This window comes from Anser anser, assembly GCF_964211835.1.
Source record: "Anser anser genome assembly, chromosome: 10".
Taxonomy (NCBI): Eukaryota; Metazoa; Chordata; class Aves; order Anseriformes; family Anatidae; genus Anser; species Anser anser.
Window position 1 is genome coordinate 25,823,000 of NC_139730.1, and position 23,150 is coordinate 25,846,149.

Consider the following 23,150-nt stretch of genomic DNA (forward strand, 5'->3'; position numbering starts at 1 on the left):
AGACAGCATCTATAGTGTGCTTTGTCATCAATACTGGCAACAAATCCAGCAGTCTAACAATTAGATGTATATTGAGGTAGAACAACAAAGAAGTTTTGACAGTATCATAATTTGTGCAGACATAAAATTCTTTCCGCTTAAACCCAATGCAAATTTGGAGACTCTTTACATGGCTTCCATCAGCGCATTCCTCTATATTCTTAAACCTATAATAGCAGGGAAAAAAAGAAAAAGACAAAAAAAAAAAACAAAAAGGAGAAAAAAAGCAGGATTTTTACATAGTACGTATTTTTACATATTACATAGTTTACATATCCCTCCACATGCTGTTCTGAATAATAGCCAAAATATTCATAGCCACTGTATTTGTTCTCCCCACACAGCTGAAAAAACAACATTTGAAACATATTTTTCAAAACATATTTTGATATCCAGCAGACTGTTCAGTCATCAAGCATTTAAAGACTGTTTTAGATAATCTCTAGATTAATCTAAAAGGAATCCCATAAACATGCTGCAGCCGCTTACCTTTAATATACTCGCTGGATGCGATGTTTCTTCCTTTCACCTGCACTGGAAGGCTTCCCTTCCTTGTGAGGTTGTTTACTGCCCTCACTTCTGCATTGCTCTCATAAAGAGCCATCTGGAGGATGGGATTCTTCCTTCTTCTCCCGGGTTTTCTTCTGGAAACGAGGATCTAAGTGTTCCAAGAAGCCTTTCACTTTCCTGATGTTTCTCCTTTTTCTTCTTTTTGTTACGCTTGCGATTGGCATTGTCAAAGTGGAGCGCAGAGAAATACAAATCATAAAGTCTGAAAGAAACATGCAAGTTAAAAAGAGAAAAAAAGATGTGGCACTTGTTGCATACAGGAAACTTTATTTATTTTACCACAGGCGATGATTTGCCGCATGTCAGCTATTTTGTGGTACTTTGTGCACATGTAACTTCCTTTAGATGCAGCAAACTTAAGCCCTCAGATTGAAGGACCATAGGTCCTGGTTGGTACACAGATCATTAACAATGGTTAGCTCTGGAATATGTGCAAGTAAAAAAAAAAAAATATTTTAACCTAATCCAGAATGGTGTGCAGATGTGATTCGAACTACGTGGTCCAAAGCTAGTGCTCTGACACAATTCAGCAATACCTTTCCTGTCTTCACTGATCAACCTAATGATCCCCAGTCATGATCCCCAGCCAGATTATGCTATCTAAATAACTCAGAAACTATGAAAAAAAAAACAAAACATGAGAAGCACCCAGAAAAGAATTAGGAAAAAAAATGCTGATTAGGCTGGAATCCCTGCTTACTTGGAATCCTTCTCTCCCTGTTTATCTTCAGACTTCTTTTTCTTCTAGAACTTCTTATATTTTTTCATGTTTTCACCACCTAAAACCTCCTTTTCTACCTTTCTGCGTTGCCTTTCTATTTCACTTTCACTACCTTCTGCACGAGTATATTGTCTTTTTCTGTTTCCTTCTTTTGCCTTTTTCTGGCGACAGTTCTCCAAATGAGCTGACACAGGTGGAAGTGCATGTCTCTCACGCGAATGTTTTCCAGAATGTTGCTGAGCTACTGAGCAACGATGTGAGTCTGCTCTGGGTGTGCTAAAGTGATGTACATCTTCCTCTCTCAAGAGGGAACCGTGAGGCCATCTGCTTTTGTAATGATAACGCTTATGTGACCTGCTGGAGTAAGTCTGAGTCAATTTGTCAAAGTCTTTATCACCGTGAGAGAACTTTCTCTCTCTACTGTCTCCTGCTGCATGAGGTGAATAGTAATCCTTGTAATAGCTACATTTTTCCCATTTCCGTGGTTCATCTTGATAGTATCTTTCTCTGCTCCAACTTCTTTCCCCTTTGGAATGGTAATATCTAGCGCTATCTTGTTCTGATCTTCCTCTGCTTCGAGATCTGTACTTTGAATATTTTACTGGTCTTCTGCCATTATCAGGGCTGTTCCTTTCACTATGGGAAGATCTGTACCTGCTTCCCTCCCAATACTCCTGCTTGTGACGCTTTTGCTTAACAACTTCCACACTCCGAGAGCACCTTCTCTTGCTGGAATGACCATCTTTTTGACTCTCCTTCTCTTCAGTAGGAGAATGTTCCCTCTTTCTCTGGTAACGCTCTTTGTCAGATTTTTTAGTCTCGTCCTTTGTATCTTGGCATCTATCTGTAACAGCTAAGGAGGAAAGGTTTTTAGAACTACATTCACTGTCAGACTTTAGAGGGGAAGTTTGCCGCAATTTCTCACCAGTCTCAGAAGACTCTTTGATGTAGAAAACATTTTCTTCTGAAATCAGTTCATGTTCTTTTGATCTTCTTGGTTTCTCCTTGTCTCCACGGTCATCACATTGGTACTGTTCAAGGTATTCATCATTCTCAGTAGATTTCGGAGGTCCCGGGACACTGCACAAAATAAAAACACGTTTCCGTCTCCCTCCACCTGCTGCTCTGAGAAAAAAGGGGTGGGGGCGACGGGGGAACAGCCAATGTTTCTCCAGATAATGGAGAAAAATGGAAAAACATTCTATGAAGAAACACAAGTTCTCCGCGAGGCACCAGCCTGCATCAGAGTGCTATGCACAGTGTCGATCATTAGTTCTGTTCGCAACACTGGCCATACAGTACGGAATTCTACTGATTTAAATCCTTCCATTAAATAGTATTAGTAGACAGATAAAACCGCAATGAACTTCCATAAAATCTTGTCTTAATCAGACTGTGCTCATTTTACCTTCTTTCCTCTGACAAGCTGTTCAGCTGGCTGGCCGTGAGGGATTCCATGATGACTTCTCGAGGGACTGGAGGCATAGCTCCAGGCATCTGCAACTAAAACGCACAAGTCAGCAGACAGAAAAAATACCATTTGTGCTGAGGACTAGTCTTCTCAGAATTTCTACATTAAATGCTAAGCAAGATCGCTTTGTGTTGTATGCATTATCTACACTTCAAAGATAACGCCAACTCACCTCCCAAAATCTACTTTATGAAACTTAAGAATTTTTATCTCAGCTCAGCTTAAGCTGACAAGTTCTAATGTCAGCTCAGCTCTGCAAATTCTAATGGCATAATATCACAAAGGGTTACGATCAAATTTGTGCTGTGTTTTCTCAGCATTTCGCCTGAATTAGGAACATGATAAACACTCCCGAATACATCGTGGGTGAGAAATTCTCGATGGAGCAAACTACTATGTTTCAAGCAATCCGTTTGTTTTAGAAAAGAACATCTCACAAGGTTTAACAGGTTCAACTTGGCAAGTGGAATCATCAAGTTTCAGTCCGTTTTCTTTAGATTCATGAACTAAACTAATAGCAGCATTCAGTGAATCAGTGTTTGGCAGCTCATGCTGGGATCTTCCTTCATCAGCATTCTGACAGGAAGAATGGGAATTCTGCAATGTACGGACTACCTTTCCAACCAAAATTCCACATTGCATTGCAATTCCTTTTAAATAAGCCCTTTGACTCCTCCTCAGATTTTCCTGAAGATTCTGCATCATAAGGGACTGTGTTATCAGAGCTGAGTTTAGGATTTCCATTCACCTTTGGCTCCACAAAAATTTCAGCAGAAACTCTTTTTTTTTTTTTTTTGTATTTGTATTTGCTTCATTTGCTTTACCGAATTTGTGATTGTGGATGAAGGAACAGCCTTGTAGAGATCTTCATCCTCCACAGCACTGCTAAGACAGTCAGGCTGTGACACAGTCTGACGAGCAGGCAATTTATTGTGAATACTGATGGTGATCTTCTGGTTTTTTGACGTATCAGTAATTGAAGGCCTGGTAATCGCCTGTTCTTGAACACAGGCCATTGGTGGTGCTGAAGATGGCCTTTTTCGGGTGACACCAGTGGTATTTGCATCCTCTTTTATGGATCCATTTCCATTTAAATGACTTGAATTCTGTATTTAAAAAGAAGAAATTGCAAGACGGGTTAATGCAAACACTCCATTTAACATTTTTAAACATGTCATTCTCCTACTAAGTATTTCTACAAATGGTCTTAACACCTAAAAAGCAAAAAACACTGCCCTTAAAAGATAAATGCAAGTCCCATAAGTGCATTTAATTCCTGCTTTTGGTTTACTGCATATTGATATCAAATTAACATCATTTTTGAAAACCATCCAAACAACTTAACATTGCCTAAAGCTATTCCCAAATATATTTAGTTTCCCCTTTAAACATACCCCAAAAAGCCTGGAATAATTGTTCTGGTGCTCAGGAATAAGACAATTTGGTTTCCCTGTCTTAGCTAAAGTGACGTCGATAGGAAAAACAAGTCCTCTTTTAAATGATTCGAGGATTAGTACACTCTACTTAAATTGTCAAAGAGCGTAGCTCTCTGTGCTTTACAAAGCTGTCTAGGAGGTATAAACAATGGAGTCGCATGGCTGCGCAATTCAGCAGTAACCACTGTTTGAATGACTCTGGCTGTAGCATGAGGGCTGTGAAGACAGCTGCAGCGTGGGAAGGAAAACAAAACAAAGATGCCAAAAACCAAACAAAAAACCCCACACCAAACCCCAAACCCACTGTCCGTTTGGTGCCATTATCTGCCCTCCCGCTTCCCTAAATTACCTTAATCATATGAGGAGGAAGTCGTGGTCCCAGAAATCCAGCCTGCTTACTGTTAGCCCCCCAGGGGGCTAATGAACCAGGGGGGAATGAACAGGGATAAGATGGTGCTGCTAAGTAAAAAGCACGTTCTCCGAGCGTCAAATCATAGCGCCTTCAGAAAAGAGCAGTGATCTCAGTTTAGTTTTTCTTTCGGCCTACTCTTGGATTAAATCCCATCCTATAATTTTATAGGAACAGTTCATACGATATGGAAGCCTTCTCTACAGAAGACTTAGCCAAGACTACAAACTGAAAAGTAGGTAACAGTCTTCCTACTATGACTATCACTTTCAGAGCAATAATTCATTCTTACACCACAGATGACCTTCATTTCTCTCCTTCTCTAAATTAGCCAGCTACAGATAACACATATACAGCAATTTACACAAGTGCTGCAGTTTAAGGCCAAGCAACAAAAGATAATAAATGACAGAGAATTTCAGGTTAGACAGAACTGAATTAGAGAAATAATCATCTTTTCCTGGGAGAGAAAGAAAAACACTTGCAAAAAGAAAAGTATCAATAACAGGAGAGTAAATCTCTTCTGAACACATTTGAATACTTGTTATTACCTGATATAAAAAAGTAAGTAAGCTTGCTGACCAAGAACTCTTTTAATGTCAGTACGGACTACTTTTGCATCATTCATCTGATACCAAAGTCCATTACCAGCCTGCAAATAAAGACAACGATATCTTTAGATGAATTGCATGTTTTCCAAATGAAATCACAGATAGCAATAAAATACACACGTGTCAAATAAACATATAATGAAATCTTTTTCCCTAGAAACAGTACTACTAGTAACACTTGAACTGGTTTGCCAGCACAACCTTTACCCTGTTAGAAATGATGCTGACTTCTACCTTTATGTAGCATACATAGTGTCCTGAGCGACAGTTGATACCATGATGCACCAGCACCGCATATAAGGCATAGAGGAGTGGTTCTCCACTTGATTGAGACATGTAGGCTCGGAGGTCCAAATACTCAGGATATTTTACTTCCTAAAGAGAGACCAAGAAGATAGAAAAATTATATCAGAGTACTTCGCGGACTAGCCAGAGAAAAACACTTCCAAAAAACAGAGACTGGAATTATATGAATATATCTCTTGATTCACTAAAAATAAGTCTTCCCATAAGCAACGTTTAATACTAGAAGTTGCAGACAACTGTTTTCTGACGAATTAGCCTTCTCAGAGGAAAGTATATGCTTCTTGTCAAGCAGGAACTTTACTGATATTAAGAGAAAGAATAAGCCACAGTCGTTAGTCTACAATTATTGTCTGAAAATATTAACAACTTTCAGCTTTGGGGGATGTCCCATTACATGATGACAAAGCTGCATTACAGCGGGAAATATACCTTGTTGATCTTTCCACCTGTGAAATCTGCAAATCTTTTCAGTGATATTGTGAGAACGTTGGAAGAACGGTGTATGGTAAATCTCTTGGATGCAGGAACCATCTTTTTACACCTTAAAAACAAGCAGAAACAAGCGTTTGAAAGCATCTTCTTTTTCGCCCCCAAAACAAACTCCTTTTAATGTCTCACGCATGCTTATGCTATTTGAATGATATTTACTTGCATCATATGTTTGGTTTTTTCTTTTCATAAACCCATGCACTGCATGTCACGTTTGTTAATACAGAGAAGAAGGTAAGTTTTCCCAACAACTCAGAGCACAGCGGGAACAGGAATCTCTCACGAAAGCGTATTACCAGGGAGTTATAAAATATTAAAAAAAATATATTAAAAACGAGTTATATATAAGACTAATAACAGTTATCAGCAATGGAAAAAGTACTGTACATGTGCAAGGCCTTTCCTTTTAAACTCACAAAAAGACGGAAAATTCTGGCTTTAAGTGTGACTGAACCGATCACACCTCAAAGAGCACATTAAGGAAGGACCATGCAATTCAGATGTGAGGTGCTATTACAGTTCTTTCTCTTCCTCAGACATCACTTATGAGAATCCTGAATACGCTGCATGTTGCTTTCTAGGATCCGCAGGCCAAGACGAACCTGGGATTAAATTGCTTTAATAACCTATTGGACGCTCTTGATTCGACACCCTAATTTCCTTAGTATCCAACAACAAGAAGTGGATACTGCATTTTTCATTTAGAGGGGTCAGGCATGAATCCTACAGAACTGAGCCGGGCACTCTGTGCTTTTCTGAGGGGATGTTTGACTAACAACTTGTTTTGCCAAACCATCTTATACAAATGTTCCAATTGTTTCTCACATACGTAGAAACATCTTACATATTGATCAGCACAGAGAGCGCCTGAACTCAACAGGCTTTCCCTGTGCACGGGTTAGGCTTAAGGGAGCTCATTTCGGACATTAGTCCACATCGACAGGTTTCACAGTTCAAGAGCTGTGCAAGACGCTGTTTAGTGAGCCAGCACAGGCTGCTAACATTCATTACCACAGAGCCAGCTCACATTCCCTGACACTCAATCTAACTTTGTTTCACAGTGAACGCTGGGACCTGCAGGAACCTGCTGCTGCCTTCCACTCCAAATCATTCTCCATAGCTCCTTGCTTCAGCTCACCACTACTACAAATGAAGCAACAACAACAACAACAAGAAAGCTGCGTCTCCTTATTTCTAAATGAAGTTAAAAGATAACTTACGCTCTAAGTCATGTAATATATAAAACTAATATCTAGTATTAAGACATAATTAGTAATAATCTTACTTGCTACATTTATAGCAATTCTCTCCATCCAGCTCTTCAGGTTTCACAAATAGTTCTAGAGCTCTGGTAACAGATGAAACCGCCTAGAGGAGTGAGAAAGAAGAGCGTAAAGTCACTGTAAATTCAAAATTCCAGAGACGTGCTAGGAGTTTATAAGAGAACCTGACTAATACATACTTAAGCGATCTACTATGAGCACTGTGAAGAAGGAGGCAGAAAGAGCATGCTCAGCGTTTACCTCACCTGGAAGTCATTTTACTTTGAAACAAATCATTTTCCAGTAACGCAGACAGCATCTATAGTGTGCTTTGTCATCAATACTGGCAACAAATCCAGCAGTCTAACAATTAGATGTATATTGAGGTAGAACAACAAAGAAGTATGACAGTATCATAATTTGTGCAGACATAAAATTCTTTCCCCTTAAACCCAATGCAAACGTGGAGACTATTTACAGGGGTTCCACAGAAGGACAAAGTCCAATCCACTTTCTAACCACCACCAAGCTCTTATATTTTAACATTGTATGTGGTTTGGTTTTTTAAGTTAAACAAGTTTAATTTAGAAAGTTATACGTGTACTTAAACATAAAGAATTATATTTACAAAACCTCCTACCTTTACATCCAAAGTGATATCAAGAAATGCCTCATACGTATCCGAAACTGCTTTGCAATTCAAGCACTTCACTGGAAGCAAAATATAAATGCTTAACAACACGTGAAGGAGACTAACTGTCCACATTCAAGTTGTCGATAGATACTACTTCAGACAAACTACAGACTGCTTTACTACCGACAAAAGACACAGATCAGTTCTAAGGACAGGAATATTTTTAAAAGTACCTCTTGATCTTAGAAATCCTCCAAATATTTGATGAATGATGGTGGTAGCTTGAGAAGATCTGTCCAATCTGGAAATAAATTATAATCAGACCTCAGAAGATTTAAGGCACACAGTTAACTCTTCAAAGAGTTTTATGAAAACCAAGGATGACCTAGACTTTCAGTTTTGATAGTAAATAAAGGCCTAAAAGGTGCTAGAGAACGTATAAAAGTGAATTTGTTTATGCTTACTTGGTGCTTCCATTCAAGCACGCTTCCTGCATAGCATCAACAGTATAGCGCAAGAACTCGTGTGCGTCTTCTTGACTGCCAAAACGGAAATGTTGTCCTATTCCTAAATAAGAAGATGATAGTATTCACCTCATTTAAAAATGAAGTAATTCTCCTGTTTCTAAAATCTCTCTTCTTTACAGTGTTAAAACCATTTATACACATCAAATAATTATTTGAAGATTACAAGATGCTGAAAAAGAAACACATCTGAAGCCACTTACGACTGAGATTATTGATAACACGCGTAGGCTCGATGGCATCAACAGTGCAACGCAGGGCCTGGTTAATGTGAGTCTCCATCGTGCACATCATGCAAAAATCTTGTTCACGACCTGAAGAGTGAAAGAAGAAAGCATCCCAGTCTAGCGAAACAGACATAACTACAAACAAACATATAAGTAACATTTAAACTATAGATACAATATCCACTCTCCTTGTCCCAACAGTCTCCTAACATTTCATTTCACACAACTTTATAGAATAAAAATATCCATTAAGCCTGTATTCAAGTGCATTTTGTGATGAGAAATCTAAAAGACTACTGCAACGTCACGTTTGTAAAGGCTGACAGGAATGTGAACTCCACAGGTTGCAAAATGTATGAGGAAAGAATATTTGACCTTGATGATACAGCATTAAGAGAACGTGGGTTATTTTCAGCACAGTGCTGTCAGGTGAGCTTCATGATACAGAGCTACGAGTCCTTTGGGAAAAAGGAAAAATTACAGTAATGTATGTAATAGTACTTCTGCCCTCCTTTTTTCAACAGGATTCTTAACTGAAATGATTTCTATAGAAAGGAAGAAAACAGTTAAATTTCTAGGTATCGATACAAAGATACCAGCCTAAAAAGCATACAGGTTTAGTACAACATTTACTTTATAGTACAACATTTTATTTAGGACAAAATCAGTCTAGATTTTAATACAGTCCCACAAAAAAATCTAGTCGTGTTCATAACAGCTCATATTGCTTTCTAGGTTTTTTTTGTTTTTTTTTTTTTTTTAATTGGTTCAACAACGAACAGACCATTTATTGTAGTGCATTATGGAACCTCGGCTGTGCAGACTAAAGACCTATGATGCCAACATCCTAAATTTTATTGCCTTTCTAGCAGCAGGAAGCCCAAATAGCCCAAATGCCAAATGTTCATTAAATGCATTACTGTCCAATGCACTTCATTATTCCCATGAAGCAAGAAAAGATCCTTTTAAAAAAACAAACAAACAAACAAGCAAACAAAACACATGGTGCATTAAACGCACTCCATATGCTATTCCGAGCCCACTGCTAATACAATGCTCAAAGCCAGCTTCTACAGGTAAAATCAGGCAAGTAAGTTTGTCTCACAGAATCACTGCTGTTCTTTCACCTTCACAGCTATCCAACAGATTTAAAATACTGTTAGAAAGTACTCACATGACTGGCTGTGCTCAAGAGAAAGCATGTAATTGGCAAGTGGGGGGGTGTAGGTCAAACACTGTAGAGTAGCATTAAGAAAACACGTGTTGCCAAGATTGTACAGGCCAACTCCAACACTTTGTGTTTCTTGCCAATCCATACGTATCTTCTCAGGTGGAAAAAGAATCCTTTGTGGCGGAGCAATTCCATCATTAACAACTGCAAGAAAGTTATATTTAAAAAGAGATTTTGTTTGTTTGTTTCTAAGAAAGGTATTAGGTATATATAGGTATAGTAAAAATATAAAGTATATATAGGTATGGTAAAAATACTATTCTGCGGGAGCACCTAGAGGAACTAGCTACAATCCAAAACAGAAAAACTTATTGCAGACAGCTTTAATACCGCCAAATTCAAATTGGCTGGTCAACACAACGTGTTGGGAAAAAAAAGTTTAGTCGACCATTTTAATTTTTCTAAGGCAAGGCTAACTGCCATCCTGTTTTTAGTATCTAACGCCAAGTTCCTCTCCAGCTATAATCTTTAACCTGATTACCTCAACTACTGCTTTTTTCCTTATTATAACTTCAACCACAAACTTAGACTTGAAATTATATGGTAATAAATGCAAGGACAATGTAAAAACAAATAACTAGGAATGACGGTACCCCTACAAATATCAGATCTTTTCCTGAGCAATCTTAGCATTCAAAAACCTGTGAATAATGGAACCTGTGAATAGCAACAATCAAACACTTTTCTTTGCAAAACAGAAAAGATATGGATGAATCTGTGCATTACAAAATGCTCCCCATATTTCTCTGTCGACTGTAAATATATCAAAATTAATTTCTGTAACGTCAGTCACTTCAGTTGCCTTAGGAGAATCGCTTTTGAAGTCTTTATTCACAGTAGTCCCGTTCTCTATCAGTGCAACAAGTTAAGAACTGCACTTTCTACTTTTGTTTTGAAGAAAACGGAGGCAGGATAAAGCGCACACTTACTTAGATCTCTTTGGGCAAAAGGCTTAGATTTTTCAGAGGATCTACAATAAATAGCACCTCCACATCCTTGGGCCATAGAGACTTGGCTTGAATCTTCTGCAGGTGGTATCCGGCCCCAGTTTGCGGTGCGTGACATCAGTTTTTTAGTACTCGGTTTCTTGGATTTGCCAGACCGCCTTGAAGATGGCTTTTTAGACTTTGAAGATTTGGGCTTGTTAACTATGGTCATTGTTCTCATCTGCGACAGAGACAAATGTTCTGGCTGACGTAAGAATACCAAGAAGCATTCCAAGAAGAAAAGAGTAGTAGAAGTCCTGTCACTTAATCTCAAAGAAACGGCCTTGAAGAACTAACTTGCTGGTATGAATGATTTAAAAGGAATCCCCAAACTAAACACACAAAGGAAAAATTTCCATCAAAACTCTATCAGTATTACTTTTAGCTTCTGCAGAACTAGTGGCTGATGCCATTTCTTTCACTTTCGTAGGATTTTAATCCATTACAACTCTGGAGTCTTTTTAATAAAAAAATGCAAATGACATTCTCTGAGGGGAATCAGTTATTTATTGCATTTTTGGAGCTTTGCAATTATCTATTAATTATTACCTATTATCTAATAGATAATGGTTGCGATTTATATGTAATTGTTGCTCACGCTAGTAATGGAGCACTATTACTTTACTGCCTGCGCTTTTCTGCTTCGTGTGCACAAAGGTACCTGCATTTCGCTGCTACTTTACTTCTGTCTTTCCAGGGCTCACCCTCTACCTCACTGTCTACTGCACCAGTCATGATGGCTTGGTTGTGATTCTATAATGAGCCTAGCTTTTGAATACACTTTTTCTGGGCGTCACTTTGTGATAGCAAGTTAATTTGTGAGGGCTTATCACCTATGACCTGCTTCTCAGTAGGTACACGTTTGGCCTCTGTTAAGCAGAGAGTCAATCACAGCTTAAGATTTTGTCCAAGATGCCATTCACGAAACTGAGTTTAACCTTGACAGAACTGAGTTTAACCTTTAAACCTGAAGCTCCGTTAAAGAATAAAGCAGCACCCAAGCCAGGAAATAGAAGTTAATCGTCACTTTACCCTGAAACGCACGTAAAGCCGGTGAGCTATTCTGTGCTGGCAGGATTGCTGCCGGGATGGCCGACGAGGCGGCGGGCACAGGGGGCCACAGGTCCTGCTCCCCGGGGCCACAGGTCCTGTCACAGGGGGCTGCCGGGGGTCTCCAGGCGCCGGGAACAGCGGCAACAGCGGGGACAGAGGGGACAGCAGCGACAGCAGCCGCCACCTCAGCCGAGGCCGTCTCCACAACTGCCACAACGGCCTCGGAACGCCGCCCAACTCGGAGCTCCAGCGTGACGCCTTTTCAACCTGGCCGCGGTGCTCACGGCTAAAAGCAGAGCGTTTCCTCCGGCGTGTCTTTACTGTCGGTGCCGGACCGGCCCTCACCCCGAGCTCTCCCTGCCGGGAGGGCTTTGCGGTTGGGGTTTCCCTCCCGCCGCCGCCGCGGGCAGGCCCCGCGCGCAAGCTGTCCGCGCTGGGGAGCGGCATGTCGCCCGCGGCGAGAGCCCGAGGGCGCGACACGAAAAAGCCCCGACACGAAAAAGCCCCGACGTGCGGGCGAGGCGGCGGGGAGGCGGCTCTGAGGGAGCGGCCGCTTCGCCCCGCCGTCCTCCTCCCCTCCCGGGCCGCCCCGCCGAGCCCCGTGCGCCTCAGGTGCTGCCCTGAGAGGGCGCTCGGGCACTGGGACAGCTGCCCAGGGCAGTGGTCGTGGCACCGAGCCTGACGGGGGTCCAGAAGTGTTTGAACAATGCTCTCAGACATAGGCTCTGCTTTTGGGGTGGTCCTGTGTGGAGCCAGGAGTTGGACTCGCTCATTATTGTGAGCCCTTTCCACCTTGGGATGTTCTCTGATTCTAGGTCAGCAATCCATTATCTGATGAGAGGTGTGGAGTCATTCGAAGGGAAGAGAGACCAAAACACTTCTGGTTTCCAGAAGCGGGTATTTGGTAACCAAACCGATGATTCCTTTTCTTCTAGAGCGAGTAGCAGCAGGGATCCGCTTTACAATATGCTGGCAACAAGGAAACGAAGAATTGCAAACAAGACGTAGGACTTGAGCAGCAGCTTGTATACATGCATCAGCTTATGAATGAGCACACAGCTGAGCGATAATGCAAAAATTGGACAAACTAAGAGAAGACGTTAACTGTAAATTTTATAGGTATACACTTTACTATGACGTAAGAACTGGGCAAGACCTTTCAGGGAAAAGAGCTGTTGGCATGTAATTTGAAGTAAGCTTCAAATCCCAGAGGATGATTTTGTTGGAACTTTATTCAGCTGAAAACGTGGAAGCCTTGTTTCTGCTTGTGTTAGTTACAGCTCCAGTTTACTTTGGTTGGGAGGGAAGGCATTCCAGGCTAACGTGCTGTACCTGTTCCAATCACAACCAAGATATGCGTGACAGGAGTCACTCAAGCTCCACCTAAAAGATAGAAAATAATATAAATTGGCTTAAGAGAAAGGGAATGTTGGGGGAGATACTGTCACGAAGGATACCTTCTGACATCAGTCGACAGGCTGAGCCTCTCACCCTCCCCACTCCCACCCACTGGGATGCTGCGAGGTAAGATCTGAACGCTTGGTTATACCAGGCGTCTCCACGGAAACTTAGAAATCTCTAGCGTCTTTATGCTTTTTAACATCTTAATACCTAGGCCGTGTACCTGTGCATTTCATGCATGCTAGCTTGCTTTTGCAGACAGTGAATTTATCACTGGCAATCCAAAGGACCTGTGCATCTGTTGCCGTAATAAACTGCACTTAATTGCATTGTTCCTGGCCGTGACAGTTCTCCTTGAACGCGACTAGAGCGAGGGCGTGCTGCGTTGTTGGTGGATCCGTGGCCGTGATAGTTCAGTACCCTGAAGCCGACCGGACCCGTAACGGTCAATCGGCTACACCCCTTAATGCGACACTACTAAAGGAAGAAGATGACAGGGCTTGCACGCATTGCATTAGGCTTTGCATGTGAAAACACCCCCAAATAATTTCACATGGATTTAACGTTTTTAAAGGGAAAAAACCAGGAAGGCGTAGTCCTTCTGTAAGCTACAGCTCTTGATAGTTAAGGCATCAGCATTCATTCCTTTGCTTGACAACAAACTATGAACATACAGAAGAGTTAAATATTTTCATTGCATTCTTAAAGGCGATTTTTCAGACTTGTGCTTCAGTTGTTGGAGTTGAAGAAATCAGTAGCCGCCCTTACTTTTACGTTAAGACCAAAATCTTTATCTAAGATTGTGTTATCTAACACAACTAAACTCCCACCCCCACATGTCTTTTTGGAACTTCTGAAAGATCTTTCTGCAGTCCCACTCTGATGGTCTTTCAGTAACATACAAACTGCCGTGTCAGATTCTGTTACGGTGCTTTTCTATTGCCAGTGTGCAGAACACTCAAGGTAAAGCCCCTCATTTTGCAGTGGGGACATAAAGTGTTTCTTTGGACGCTGCTGCTTCTGTTAGTACTCATTTTTTCAGAAACTTGTTGAACCTGAACTGTGCCTACTGCGCCAACTAATGCTTTCATGACACAGTATTTTGTCAACGCAGTTTTGCTTCTTGGGGCTACAGAAACAGCTCTGGCTACATGATAGGGAACTGTGCTGCACTGGCAAAAACAGACTTACTTACAGACTTAACACCACTTGCTAACTTGATCTATTTCAGATCTCATTTTAACTTTAAAGAGCAATCAGTTTTGCGGTTCCTGTCTTACTAAGTTGCCTTGTTTTGCATGGAAGGTCAGCCTGTGAATGTTTTGCTTTATTGCATGCTTCAAAAAAAGGCTGAGAGGAAGAGACTGGAGGAACCTTTTCTATTCTATAGACTTTCCCCCACGAATGTGGAATTGCAGGCTACTTGGATGAATGTTCGAATGTGAGTAAGGGAGCAAGCCTCAGCCAAAGGAGGTAGAATCCTTGCTTAAGAGGAAGTAGCAGTGTGGGGACATCTTTGCTTAATGGGAGCCATTTAAACTCTTCATAGAAACTCAATAAGCTCTACATCTCATGTTTGGAAAGCAGTATGGTTATGCAGCTGCTAACCTAATGACTTGAGTCTTCTGCTCTGCAACTTCAAATTTTGTTTTCAAGCAGTGCATACATCAGTTTAGGCTTTGGACAAGGAGATTTGTAATGCAAATAGTGATAAACCAGAATCAGTGCTACTGACGAGTGTAATGGTGAAATGCAGCAAATCAAGTGTTCCTGGAGAACTGTGAGATTACAAAACCAATAAGCCATGAAGCACTTTTTTTTTTTTTTTTTAATCAATTCTTATATGCTGAAATAACACCTTCAAGAAAATCTGTTTATCCAGCCAGGCGACGGTGTCTACCTGTAAGCACAAAGGAAACGCCTTGAGAGTTCGTTTGCTGTATTTGAAGTTCTTATACCCTGCAGAAATAATTATTTAGAGTAACATGTAACTGAGGAGATCGTAGCAGGAAGTATATTATTTCTAGCATTAAATTGCTGCCCCGTTGCCAGTGCAATCTAGGGAGAGAACTGTATATAATAGTTAAACTCCCCTGGACTGACTTAAATTTTAAAATATTCTGACAAAGTAAGCTCTAAATCACTTGACATTTTGAACAGTTTTAAACGGGTACAAAACTGAAGCTTTATAAACCAAGCAGCATTTATAATGCTTCATATATAAAAACAATGCCTATTTTTAAGATTTGTTACATATCTATGTAGATACGCTTGCTGGAAAAGCCAGGTCTGTTGTAGACCAAATGCTGCAGATTAAGACTTGTGGCTTACCAGTTCCATTTCTGTATTTTCTTGGAAAATGTTTCGAGTTAGAGTTTAAATATAAAATGTAAATACTGTACAGATATATATTGAAATAAGTATTTCTTGGTGTACACAGGTGATATGCATGACAAATACTCTGTATCGATCGTTGTTAAAAACGTAATGTTCTGTGTAAATCCACTGCGTATTAATCTTTTCATTTATCATCAAGAGCTGTTACTTAAGCCTGGACATTCTCAAAAATAAAGTGTGAAACTATATACCATTGTGTAGCTCCTCCTTTATCAAGAGTACATGCAAGATAATTGCTCCTTTTTTTTTCTTTCTAGAGGATGATTCGATTTTATAGCATGGATTATAACCGCTCTTGCAAGTGACCTTCTTTTAAGCACAACAGTTTAAATGATCAGGTTACAGAGAAAACCCTTTCACTGCAAAATAGATTCAATAAAGACTTGTGGCTTACCAGTTACATTTCAAAACCCAAGTTGTTGGGTTTGATGGAAAAATGGTTGGTTTGGATGGTAAAAAGGTCGTCCGTTTTGATGGTAGGTTTAGTCTGAGTATTGAAGGCTTCCATCAGTAAGCTCTGCATCTGAAAGACAAAGGGAAGAAATGTCATTCCCTGTTGTGATACTCAACATGGAACTGTCTGGCTCAGTGGTTTTCTTTCTAAAGAGAGAAGTCACAAGCCTGCACACAGCTTGATCTGCTCTCTGACTACAGGGCTGAACTGACTGGAGAAGGCAGCTTCCAAAGCCCTCCCATTAAACTGACTGCATTTCAGTTCCATGCTAAAATTGGTCAACTGTACAGAATATTAGGACAAAGCTACCTGCTTTGATAGCAAACGGTAGACCTTAGGTAAGTTGCATTCATTTGAAGGTTTGACTGGACAGCATCCTTGTTTTACTAGTGATCTTGTGGTCAAGCTGACCAAATCCTAGCCACAGAACAGAAGCGTTCAGAAACTGGCTAGAGAGAGCACTTATTAGAGAGAGCAGGAATTTAACTGCTTTAACGCTGCTCTTTCTCTCACGTATCTGGAATTTCCTTAAATCACAAATTATCACTAGCTATCCTTGTTAATTTATTCAAAGTAACATGAGTCCAGGTGAAAAGGCACACTCTAACAAGTCCTCAGTTGTTCCTAGTCTGCTCCTAGCTTACTTGAGAGGTTCAATACAGTAAGAAATAAATAAATAAATAAATAACCTGCTGAAGTGGCCTTTTTTCAGATTAGATTCCACCATTCAGAAAATCCTGCTTAAGAGACGTTTTTTCTTTTCTTTGAAAGACTGACCTTCCCCCACATGAAACTAATTAGTATCTTTAGGCTTGATGAAATACATGAATTCCTCAATTTACCAAAATTGCTTTGCACAGCCCTCCTATCCTGCTTATGTTGCAAGCAGCGTATCTAAGTGGGGTACTGTTGGGGTACATCTCTTTCACTCATGTAGCCCAGTGATCCCAATGCCCTGGACTTGTGTAATGTGTGCAAGACATTTACTTTCTCCCTCTACTTTTGACTGGTTTAGAAAAAACGAGTTCGCCATCTACTGGCCAGAGAATTCACCGAAGCCCAAAGAGCATTAGAGCAGACGCATTTTCTTCTGTGCTGTTCCTGATTTACCAGCTAGAAGAGACACTTACAGTTTAGTACAATCAGGATTCTTTTGACATTAGTAGCATAAAAAGTCTATTTTTGCAACACTGGTATTTGAAAGACCTCCGTTCAGTCCCTAATTTTGTTCTTGATAATGGGACAGATTGTATTAATGTTTGCAAGAATGTGTGAACAACCAGCCTCCCCTCCATGTCGTATTTTAAGATTAAAACTTGTGGTCGTCCCTGTCTCAAAACACAGACATGCTTTGCAAGAATCGCACTCTTAGCTTGAAGGAACTTGTCAGTGCCAGAATCTACCGACTATGGCAATTTACTTCATCATCCAAACCGGGCAGAATTTTTGAAAACCTCTTGCAAGATTTCACTTCTCCAAACATTATGTAAAAGACATTCAGCTGTAAAGCAAGAAGATGAAGTCCTTTGTTTCCTATGCCAGAATGACATTTTCAACACTGAACAGGATTGTCACCGACCGTTAACTGGTTGTTAAGTTGTGGCTAGGTATAAAATGTAGAAAATGTTTAAAAATAAAACTTGCCTTTGGATAGTGAACTGTCTTCTTTGGGGATTACTTCAGTTACCTGTAAGAGGAAAACAGATGATTTGGGGGGGGTTGTTTGTTTTTAAGAACGGGTGCAGTCTTGCCAGTAATTTAGCTGGTATTTTTCAAAGTGACCTCTTAGAAACTTTACAGCTCTGTTGAATCAACATGTCTCTAACCCTACAATTAAATAATGCTAAAAGATGCAGCAATTTATCTTCCTGCAAGTGCTTATTAAGATATCTGAGTAACTGCGACCGTGGCTTCATCACAGATATATATATATATATATATTTAATACTACACACTTCTGCTCAGAAAGAAAATCACGGAAAATGTAAAATTTCATTTGAGATGTTGAATTTGTTGCAGTGTGAGATCTTCTTGATCACATGATTCTATTCGTAATTAAACCATATTATCTACTGAGAGACCAAGATTATGACAAGAACAGCACAGAGTTCAGCATGAAGCCGATCAGGAGCTCAAGTTTGTATTTATTTTTTTGTAAGGAGATGTACCAAGCTGGCTTTTTTATTGTTTCATCAGCACATTTCTAAGCCTATACGAGCAGGGGAAAAAAAAAAAAACAACAAAAAACAAGTAGAACAACAGCAGGGCTCCTCAGTTTACAGCATGAGGTCGCTTTTTCCAGGTGAAAAGCGGAGCCATAAGTGGCAGTACACTAAAGCCCTGGCACGTTGAGATCCGAGAGGAGAGCTGTTTGGCCCTCCTTTTCACTCCTGGGAACCACATACCTCAAAACCCACAGACTATGGGATATATCTCAGAGAAATCTTGGGAAAGGAGAGCATGAAGAGCATGTTTGTAAATTTATTTCTCCCTGGGCTTCTTCTGCTTCTCCACGAAATACTTGTTTGAATATAACTTTGGCAGCAGTACTTATGCTGTTTTGCACCCACCACATTTAAAACTCCTACAAAAAACTGAAAAGTTAGACTGAAAAGCATCTCTTTCCGTTCTACTTTGTAAAGCTGCATGTTTTCCTCATGCAAAACAACAGGGGAATGGAAGCTAGAAAAGGAAATGCTGAATGTAAAACAAAACAGACCAAACCTCAGCCCTCCAGGACAAAAGCCGATAACTAAGTCCTTTCTAACATGCTGATTAGGTTTCAAGAGGATACCGCTTTAAATAAGTGTAATTGTCTGTCCATAGGCAGAAGCTGAATAATGACAGGATGAATATCTATACTTAATTTTTTGTTACTGTCTTCCTGTAGCACACAGGGACTTGTTACGTTTAGGGAAAAGGCTAACCTAATGGAGGGTTTAAATCATAAGCTAGTTTGTTATACCAAAATGACTGAGAGAACAAATCATAAAGTGTTTTCAGATTTCTAGTACACCTTGATTGCTATCCATTAAACTTAAGACAGGTTAAACAAAGCACAGGAAATAAGAGAACTCCTAGTCCCACAACTGGCAAATTGTGCGCACACTTTCCGTTCCTGAGAAAATAATACACAAACCTGAAAAATGCATTTAACTGAGAAACGAAGACATCCCTGTCCTATTGGAAGACTAAGGTGACAGCTCTTGGGCTCAGTGATTTTCAGATAAGCTCCAGTCTTCAACTTGCAGACACCAGTGACAGCTCCTTTTTTCGGATTGAAAGGGAAAATGTTTCAACAACACATTGAAAACATACTTAAGGGACAAGAAACAAAATCAAGACTGCAGTGAGAAGGAAAACAGAAAAACAATACTGGGAAAAAAAAAAGAGAAAAGAGAAAAGTCCTTGGTCTTTGTATCGACCAACGAGATAAGCCTTACACATTTTTAAGTTTATTTTTGACAACTGATTGATGCGTTACCAGATATTAAGTACTATTCAAGAGGAAATATTATCACTAGTAAGAATAAATCCGATGCACCAGCCCTTATTCAAAATACATCAATTTCTAATTTGGAGATAACGTCTCTCTGACAAGGAAGTAGAAAAGCTGTAAATACCGATATAGTTTCCTCTCCCGATGTTCCATATACATACCGATGCTGTTCCTACACCTACACTCTGTTTCCTTATGCTGATGTTCACGATGAAAGTGCAGAAGGGATGCTTACTGTTGCCCGGGTCAGTCCTGTTGCCAGGATGGGAATGTATAGCCTACCGGCCCTCTGGTGCTGTTAGGCTGCACTCGGAGTGTGAGCTCTAGGCCTTATTTGGAAAAGACTGCGTTATTTGAGTGTACAAACCCGAGATATTCTGCGGATAGGTGATTCTCAAACCATGTCAGAACCACCGCTGTGGCGTGTGCTGGAGTCGGACGCGCGTTTGACTGATCAGGCGGAGCAGGTGAATTGAATTTGTTGCTGGATGGCGAGGTGTTCTGGGGGAAGAGCTAGTCTAAGGAAAACTTCCTCTTACTGCCCCTTCCCATCTCAAATGGCCACTGCCTGGGGAAATTGCTTCTTTATGACATTAACTACAACGTTACAGTGAGGATGAGGAATCATCATTACTCCCATAGTTATTTGCTGCCAGGCCGCAGCGTTGATTTCAGAGATTTAAAAAAAAAAAAAAGGAAAAAGAAAGGAAGTATGTATTCTTTCACATACTCTCTTTTCCCTGAGAGTAAATGTTGTAGCTTCAGCAGTACCCTTCCTCTGGAAACGATTCCCAGTGCCTGCTCAGACACTGGGGAGGAAAATGACAGAGAGAACAATGGAGGAGAGCCACCCGATACAAAGAAAGGAAAATAGGGGTTATGGATGAAGGGAAAGCCACTACATAAAAAATTGGTGCTATCTAAAAATTGGTTAAGGGTTTGGGACCTGCAGGTGCTGCCTACACGTGCGTGTGTTGCAGTCGTGCCTGTTGCCACTGCGCAAAATGGAGAGAGCTTCTTTGTCGAATGCAGCATGTTAAAGCATGCGCCATTGCCTGGAAGAAAAGCACGGCCTTCCCTCGTGTGGGACTTCTTCCACATTGATCTGTGGTTTACCTGAAGGTTTACAATAACCTGCATAAGTTTCAAAAGCAAGCAAACAACCAACCAAAAAACAACACCAACATTAAAGAGTGGCAAGGCAGATGCTCATCTGGGGACTCTGACTCATCGGTGACATCACCAAGCAAAGCACTGTGAGCGCTTCGGGTCGGGGCTGCTGCGGCGAGCCTCGCAGCCGGGAGGGAGAGCGGGTGCGGTTCGCCTCTGTCGGGTCTGTGTCAGCCCTCTGCCCTGGTGGCTTCGTTAGCAGTGAGAGTTTGACTGCTGTGTTCCCAGCTTTCGCTTCTGCACCAACCGTGTGGCAGAGCCCGCAAGCTGCTTCCTCAGCTGGAAGAGGAAGAGGAGTGACCTCAACTGTGCCGAGGTAAAGCAGAACTGTTGAAAAGATTTGTCAAAGATGCGGGTTGTACCAGCGCAGCCGCTGCAGCTGCAGCAGGTCCTGGAGCATTGGAGAAGATAGAGAGGGATTCCTTCGTGAAAAGAACGCTGTGAAAGTGTTTTCACGCCGGAAATTAGGAGAAGCGCCTCTGTTGTTTGGATATCCTCTATTGACCTGGCACACGGGCATTACAGCGTACCTGGCACACTCTTTGTATTGTTTGTTAAAGAAAAAAAAAAAAAAAAAGTGTTTTAGGGCAGGCCAAAAACCTGCCTTGGCACTTCCACATCGCAGCAGTGCTTGCTGGATGCCATGCATCCTGGATGCCAGGCCAGGATCTAAATCCGATGGTGCTGTTGGTAACGTGAAGTTCAGGAAGCACTTCTGGGTTTTTCTGCTCTTCCATGTGAATTTTTGCCCTGTGAAGGTGGTGTACTGAGCTCTTTTCTTACCAACAAATAGGTTTAAAAGCAGTTACAGCAAGGATGAGCTGTGCTAGCAGGAGGCTGTTCTGTGCTTCGACCGTGGGAAGATGAATGGTTTACCTATGCACCGTTAAATATAATTTGACACCTAGCACACAACACTTGCAGCCTGTGGGGTGCTTTAACAAGCAGGTAAATCAGCGGAGACTGTTTTGCAGCCAGGCTGATGCTGGGTGATTAAAAAGCAGGGTCACAACAAGGAGTTTATGCTGTTCTTTCTTGCTTGTCATCCGACTGTCCGCTTACACTGTTCTAAAAATAAAAAACCACCAAAACGGGGTAAGCATCTTTAATACCTTTATTATAAATGGAAGGCACAAAACAGGCCAGCAACAGAGACTGTCCAAGAGAAAGACTTTGTGCTTTATAAACAAACAAGAAATTACCCTTAGGTAGGTGTGATAATCCTTCCCTAATGCATTTTTTGGAGTGCAAAAATATTTTGTTCCCTTCTTGCTCTTCTCTCCAGGACAAAGGCAGAATAGCCAACTGGAAAGTTAGACCACGGAGGTCAGTTTGTTCCATACTGAGAAAGACAAGCCTGTAAAACAAACTAGACAGGTTTTCTTTGGACTAGTTATCTTCCTTCAGCAACGGCAAAGTTTATGACACTTGTTGGCATGTATTTCCAGACCCCCAGCTACCGTGACTGTAGTGCATCTGTAATTCTTTTGTACAAAAAGAGTTCAAAATCTCGTAACGCAAAAACTTTACTAGCACCCTGGAGAAAAAAGAAATCTAAAAATCTTGCCAACTTCTATTACAGACCTGCTGAGTGCACCAGAGTTACTCATTTTTATTCAGGCTTTCAGGGGCTAGTTCAATTGGTTTCTGTTCAGCACTTGGATCGCCATATTGGCAGATGTCAGTTAAAGAAAAAAAAAAAAAAGCTTTGGAGATCTTTTTTAAAATGAGACTGCTTTTTATGGCATTTAGGGCTGTGAGGTATCCTTGGTTTTTGCTTTCTTCCCATTCCTTAGACCAGATCCATTCATATCCTGAACAGCGTTCTGGGTCTGTTCAGGAAAATGGAAGGCAACAAGCAAAATGATGAGCTCCTTGGGCATTCAAAAGAGCTCAGTCTGGGAAAGATTTCAAGTCCAACATCCATGCTAAGGAGCAACCAACAAAAACCAACAAAACCAACAACTAATACGAGAACCCAACTTTTCCCCTCTTTACTTTAGATTTGGGAAAATTCCCTGCCAAAATAATACTTCCTGGAAAATTCACTAGTGTTTGTGTGAGTAAAAGGTTCCAAACTTTTATTATTAATTCGTAAGAACTATTTCATCCGCTTTTGTCCAGAAGAGTCAGAAATAATTTGCACAGAAATGTGCAGCATTTTAATGAAAGGATTCAGAATCACTCTAATTTGAACTTTATCTGGTCTGGTTGCAGGTTTTATGACGTTTAGTGTCTTAAAAAAAAAAATCAAAATATC

General features: G+C 40.8%; 1 pseudogene across 1 annotated transcript; it reads right to left on the reverse strand.

Moving 5' to 3' along the window:
* Positions 1-612: 612 nt before the first annotated feature.
* LOC310904806 (ubiquitin carboxyl-terminal hydrolase 42-like) lies at positions 613-11,088 on the reverse strand (annotated as a pseudogene). Its single transcript has 16 exons — positions 10,860-11,088; positions 9,874-10,074; positions 8,676-8,786; positions 8,413-8,515; positions 8,182-8,249; positions 7,955-8,025; positions 7,338-7,420; positions 5,993-6,104; positions 5,492-5,632; positions 5,198-5,298; positions 4,587-4,737; positions 3,198-3,907; positions 2,739-2,827; positions 2,564-2,567; positions 1,310-2,334; positions 613-811 (listed from the first exon to the last, which is right to left on the reverse strand). The product of its transcript is annotated as a ubiquitin carboxyl-terminal hydrolase 42-like (transcript).
* Positions 11,089-23,150: the final 12,062 nt, after the last annotated feature.